We start from the raw sequence: 6,215 nt of genomic DNA on the forward strand, positions 1-6,215 counted from the left end.
GTATGTCCACTACCCTAAGGGATGGTGAAAGTATTAGATTGTAGTTATTAGATACTGAAAGACAATAACTAGAACACTTGGTAAAAGTGAGACATTCTCCGTAGGGTGTTACTTACTGTGCAACCTTTAGAGAAAACATCCCTGCATCTTTTTCCCAGACAATAGTCCCAACACATAAAGGTCCCTGTATTTGACTTTCTTTCCAAAATGAATAGAATGAGTATAATTCTGTATATTAGCAATAGGTGTCCCAAATCCTACTAGGCAAGATGTAAAGGTTTGTTTTATATCGGATCCTCCTCTAGGTGTTCCTTGGGTTCAGTCAGCATTCTTCCCCTTCTGGAGCCCTCTTCACTCAGGTGTGATGGACCTTTGCTTCCTGTGTCTCCAATATCACTGTCCTTCTTTGCTTGATGTTTAAAATCTTGGAAACTATTGCTGCATATGTTATTTTATTTTACATTTATAAGTTAGGTGTGCAAATATTGTCTCTGTTATTGCATCTTGGCCAGAAGCATCATTATGAAGTTATATTTTAAAACAAATTAATTTGTTAACTAGCTAAAACCTACTCTATTATATATATATATATATATATATATATATATATATATATATATGTGTGTGTGTGTGTGTGTGTGTGTGTTTGTGTGTGTGTGTGTATACTTTATTTTACAAGGAACATTTTTATGAATATATAAATTTTCATTCACTTGTTTGATTTTTATATAAGGACTGTAAAACTGTAATTTTAGCAATTTTTATAAAAAGAAATATTGGGTAATAAGCCATCACAGGCTTTTGGTATAATTATCCTGAGATGGGTTTGATGCATTATTGCTGGCTCTGAGATGTAGGTGCCCAGATACAAAAAGTATATCTGGGGCTAAGCATGGCTCCCTTCTGAGAGCCAGCAGGGTACAGGGCTCTCAGGTAATTTGTTTCAGCTGGAATAAGAAATGAATCTATGACGTATCCCATTTTCTGTAGCTGCTTGTGAAATAAATTTGAGATGTTATGTTTGGATCAGGACTTCATTATGGAGTATAAAGCCAATTATGATTAACAGTCCACACACATGAAGTTGGGAACTACTATTTTGCCTGCTTATTCAGTGTTCATTTTTGTTTTAAAGATTTAAAAAAGTTTCAGATAATTTAACTGACTTTTCTAAAATAACATAGTAAGCATCAGACCACAGAATTGCATTTAATTATAAATATAATCCATACCTTTCTTTCTATGATAACATATTCCAAAGAAACATTTTATATATGAACTTATTGATAAATCTATTCATTATCATCTGACTTGTTTTTCTAAAGTGGGAACTATATAAAGCTAGTAAAAGTAAGTTTATAATTGTCTTAAATTTTTAGAGTGCTCTTTAGATTGATTTGGTTAAATCCTGCAATTGTGATCCCAAACACTGCTTCTTTTAAACTACAGGAAGTAAAATACCATAAAAATAACATACTAATCCTGTTTGAAACTTCAACAAGTTTATAAGGAGAGTTCAGGGTCCTAACTTATTTTTTTCCAGGACTGTTTTATCTATCATTCAGGAATCTTTAACAATGTACATATGGGATCAGATAGTTGTGTTTTGTACCACACTATTATGAAGTCAAAATTTTAGTTTCATTCTTTTACAATATGCCAAATATAACTTTATTTACATTTACTATGAAAATAGGGTCACGGGAACTACAGGGTGCCATTATTTTATGCCTAAATTGGTTTATCTAGAATATTACATTTTTGAAAGGTTAAAGTAGGTGGTGCATGGGAAGGCTAAATAACCATCTCAGATGGTGATTAAAGAAAAATTGAATTTATTTAAGGAAAAGGGGTTGGAGAATGGGGATAGCCGAAGGGAAGAGCTACACAGCATTGAGCCAAAGGGTATTGGGTCCATGATGGCAGCAAAAATATAATTGGGACAGTAAAACAAGGAAAGGCATAGAAGCAGCAATAGGAAAGCCTAGGCTGGGATGCATTGGCTCGCTGAGAAGTCAGAGGAAAGGGGGCCTTGCTCTGGGAAAGCTGCCACTGCCATTGCTCCCCTGGTTGCAAGTCCCTGGGGTCCCCTAGAGGCTGGGAGATACATGCCTGTGGGGGGTGGCACAGGTGCATTCCTTGGAGGGAAAACACACACTGGGTTCTTTGTCCTGAGTGTGTTTATCTCTTTTTTGCAGGTGGAAATCTTAGGGGAGGTCTCGGAGAAGGACTTAATAGAATATTCATCAGCTTTCCAGGTGTGTTCGTTTAGGGTCGTGGTCCCCACTGATTGGTCAGTGCCAGGGCAGGGGGTCATTAGTCAATGTAGCTGGTCCTGTTGCAGCCATAGTGCCATTTGTCTGATTTTGCTGCTTCTCTGGCCTGGAGCTGAAATACAGCTGAGGCCTAGATGTTATCTTAGTGAGGAAAAGTTCAGAGGGTCTAAATCACTGGACCATAGATATGAAAGATCAGGGGTCCAAACGCATGACCAGTGATATGCTAGGGGAGGATAGGTTACCCGGAGGGCAAGGTTCTTCTTTTCCCAGTTTTGTGCCTTGCTAGGCATCCGGAGCTTTCTGCCCTGGTGAGTTTTTGTACCTGGCCCATTGTCCTTGCCTTGGGAGGTCTAATAATTTTTGGTTGTAGTGGGACCTTTTAAAAATTAAGTACACTTTTAAAAATTAATAAAGCAGTAGCTTAATTTCTATGCTATATGACTCTATGGGTTCAAATGAGATGAGTGAAAATTTTCATCGCCTTTATGTTTTATTGCACTCAGAGGAAGCTTAGTCCCTTATACTGCTAACTTTTCTTCACTATCTTTCAAATGCCCTGTCTGATTTAAGTAAGTGTTAATTACTGTGAAAACTCTTTTCATAGTTCAGGCTGAAGCATATCACCTTCAGATCTAAGAACTCAATTCCCATCAGCTTCAACCCATAGCTCTAAGTCTCTACATCTCTATACAAAAACACAAATTTATATTGTAATCCCAATACATTTAATTAAAACATAAATTAAAAATTGAAAAAACTCTCTTCCTCTGCCAAACACTTCCCCCTCATAAAAAAGACAATAATTGTATGTGTTCAACAGATATGCCAGTGGTAATTTATATATTTTCATTATTTCTTCCTAATCATTGACATTTAATTTTTTTTCTTATATCAAATTTGTCCTTTAGTGGGGACACCAAAGATGAAACTCATGTATGGGCAATTGAAGTTCTCATATGTACCTTCTCTTATTCTCAGTCATGAAAGTACACACATCTAACTATATTTATTCATACTTAAGCCTTGACATAGGAGTTCATATCACATAACAACCAGGATGTACATGACAATTAATACTCCCAAATTTTTCACAGACTTAACTGAAACAAAGCAAAATACCCTAAAAGTATTAATTCATCTGGGCAACTGTTTTCAGAGAGAATTTAAGATGTTGAATGTTTCAAAAAGAAGATAGTTTTCAATGGGATAAAGATAAGTAGGAGAGGGGATTGATAAGCTACCAGGTTATTTTTATAAAAATATCAACATTAATAAAAGTGAAATATTGGAAACCCTGTAACACCTGTCAATTGAACAGTGATTAAATGTTCAATGAATAAACACGTAAGAACTATGTGTTAACTATGTTATCCCTCAAATCTATTTTAATTTAACATAGTGACAATGATATACTCCAAATCTATTGAAGAGTTTATTCTGGACAGTAATGAGAAAGCAATTACTTATTATACAAGAGTAGCAGCATGTACAGAATAAACCTTCAGTAAACAAGTTAGAAAAGAAGACCTTGCTGTTATCTCTGATGTTCAGAAGATTCACACCTATAATCATGGTCATACTTCTAAGATATGTACATATTTTGAACTCTTCTAAGGGTGACTAGGACCATAAGTAAAACATAACATACCACATGGGTATCTTTTGTTCAAGATTTATGACAACACCCTCTTGACAACTCTGGAAGAACACTATCAGACCTTAATAACAAGGGCCATCTGCTACGACAGATGCCAGGTTATGGTCTATTGACAGTTTTGATGGTAGCAAAACTGAGTTATTTCTTTGTTAGTGGTAATAAAAAATGCATGCAGTTGGTTCCTCCAAATATAATTCAAGTAACATGGCTGGTGTCATAAAGGTTTAGATTACAGATGGGTCAGTGTAGCAAAGCTACATTCATCAGATGTGAGATGTATAAGAATAGAAAACTCTTATCTGTGGGGTTATAGCTATGAGCTGTCTGAAGACAACAGGGTGCAGCAGAACAAATGCATTCCACACTCCCCGGTCCAATCACTTATCAGTCCCACAAGTCCTGACCTCAGACTATCTCTCTGACTCCACCGCCCATTCCTCCTTCTTTTAGATTTGTGTAATGACATCTATTAATTTGGTTGTTGAATTTGACCTATCAACAACTTTGCTCCATTTCATCCATGATTCCTAAGCGACCATTGACCATTCGCCTGGTAGCCATGACGCACAGTGACGACCAGAGGGCAGATGCTCTGACTAGTAGAGGTGGGAACCCAATTCCATGCAGAATAAGCCGTGGGTTGGGTTGCTGCGGGAGCACTGTTGAACCAAATCTGCTTCACCCGCACCCCAGACCCAGAGATTGGTTTTGGCCCAACCCCTGCAGGCCAGACTGAGGGGACCCCAGCAGTGCACGAATCCATGCACCAGGCCTCTCGTTCTACAATATAAATTGAAAAAAGAAAAAGAAAAAAACAAACCTTTTCATTTATTTTTTGTCTTTTAAGCTCTCCTGTCAGCCTTAATGTCTTGAAGAAATCCTGACACAGTGTGTGCAGTATGGTGAATGTTGTAGGATGTCCAGTTATACTGCATGTGCTTAAATACCCACTTGCTCACTCTCAAGCCATATAGTCTTAAGAAAGTAATTAACTTGCTTATCTCTCAGTTTCTTGATCTAAAAAATGTGGATATGACAGTGCCTTCATAGAATTTGTATAAATATTAAATTTGATAATCAATTTAAAATGCTTAACACAAAGGCATTATTATATAAACTAGAGGCCCAGTGCACAAATTTGTGCACCTTGACAGGGACTGTGGGCTGTGAGGCTACAGTAGGCACAGGGGCAGGTCTCGGCCTATCCTCCATTCCCCTGCCCAGTGCTTCCCACCATGGCCCCCGATCCCCTCTCTGCCAGCAGCCCCACTCCTGCCACCACTGCTCCCATGTACTGAGGCACCAGCCCTGCTCGCGCCCACTGATGGCACTGAGCGATTGGGGATGGTGCAAGCAGCAGGTGCAAGTGGCAGCTGCTGCCCTGATTGCCCCTCAGGAGCAGGGGGAGGTGGAGAAGTCCTCAGGGGGCAATTGGGTCAGCAGCCGCTGCTCACACCCACTGACAGTGTCAAGCAATTGGGACCGGCGCTGGGTGCTAAAAGCAGGTGTGAGCAGTGGCTCGGTGCCAGCTGTGGTTGCGAGTGGGGCTAGCGCCGGCAGTGGGTGTGAGCAGCGGCTCTGGTGCTGGTAGCAGGTGAGAGCAGGGCAGTTGCCGGCAGCGGGTGCGAGAGGTGGCTGCTGGCCCCAATAGCCCTCAGGAGCAGGGGGAGGTGAAGAAGCCCTCAGGGGAGATCAGGGCCGGCAGCCACCACTCACACCTGCTGATGGCGCCGAGAGATTGGGCCCAGGGCCAGGCGCCGGAAGTGGATGCGAGCACTGGGCGGGAACGTGGTGCGAGGCAGCAAAGAATTTTCAGTAACCACCAGAGGCTTGCCCCAATGACAACGGCGGGTGCCCCACCTTGGTCTGGCACCCCTGCTCACCTCTTCCACCATCCTGCTGTGACTGCCGCCCACCATGTTCTGCACTCTACTACCTACTGGTGACGCCCACCATGTTCTGCACGTGCCCCCCTAGTGGTCAGCGCACATCATAGCAACCAGTTGTTCCATTGTTCCACTGTTCAGTCTATTTGCATATTAGGGTGTTTTTTTTTAATATATTTTATTGATTTTTTACAGAGAGGAAGGGAGAGAGATAGAGAGTTAGAAACATCGATGAGAGAGAAACATCAATCAGCTGCCTCCTGCACATCTCCCACTGGGGATGTGCCCGCAACCCAGGTACATGCCCTTGACCGGAATCGAACCTAGGACCTTTCAGTCCACAGGCCGACGCTCTATCCACTGAGCCAAACCGGTTTCGGCATATTAGGGTTT

This window comes from Myotis lucifugus, unplaced genomic scaffold (assembly GCF_000147115.1).
Source record: "Myotis lucifugus unplaced genomic scaffold, Myoluc2.0 scaffold_1258, whole genome shotgun sequence".
In the NCBI taxonomy this organism is placed as follows: domain Eukaryota; kingdom Metazoa; phylum Chordata; class Mammalia; order Chiroptera; family Vespertilionidae; genus Myotis; species Myotis lucifugus.